We start from the raw sequence: 774 nt of genomic DNA, 5'->3' as shown, positions 1-774 counted from the left end.
CAACACTTGTCCAGGGACCTCCACGGCTTCAGTTTCACCACCTGTGAGAAGCAAGAGCGTGAAGCTCAGGGCTCACGGCAGATGAGGATGAGGCGGCAAGGCATGTGCTTGCGTGACTTGCCTGACACCGCCTGACAACTCCGTTTCCCTTCTGGGTCTCCACACTTCCCACAGAGACCTAAGACTCTGGTGAGTGTGTAATCAGGACAGCCCAAGATGTCCCTGGTTTGAATGTTCAGCATAAATGTTCTGCAAAGCATAGTCGAACTTGTTGGGTTACGAGTTCTAGTGTTAGGTATTTATTATTTATTTGGCTGCACCCGGATCTTAGAGGCAACAGGCCGGATCTTCAGTTGCAACATATGGGCTCTAGTTTCTTGACCATGGGTCGAATCCAGGTCCGCTCCATTGGGAACACAGTCTTAACCACTGGACCACCAGGGAAGTCCCATAAGTTCTACTTTTAGATTTGAGGAACATGGTTATAGGGCTTCCAGCCGGCGGGTAGCGGGGTGGTGGCTATCCCATTGACCCAAGGTGTCCCGTTCCCTTTAGATCCTGAACTTGGCTGTTTGCTTCACCCAGTTGCCTAAGGGCTTCCCAGGTGGCGCTAGTGCTAAAGAACTTGATGCCAATGCGAGAGAGGAGAGACACGGATTCGATTCCTGGGTTGGGAAGATCCCCTGGATGAGGGCATGGCAACCAACTGCAGTATTCTTGCCTGGAGAATCCCCATGGACAGAGGGCCTGGCGGGCTACAGTCCATAGAGTTGC

Source organism: Bos mutus, chromosome 9, assembly GCF_027580195.1.
Source record: "Bos mutus isolate GX-2022 chromosome 9, NWIPB_WYAK_1.1, whole genome shotgun sequence".
In the NCBI taxonomy this organism is placed as follows: domain Eukaryota; kingdom Metazoa; phylum Chordata; class Mammalia; order Artiodactyla; family Bovidae; genus Bos; species Bos mutus.
This window is presented reverse-complemented; position numbering follows the sequence as displayed.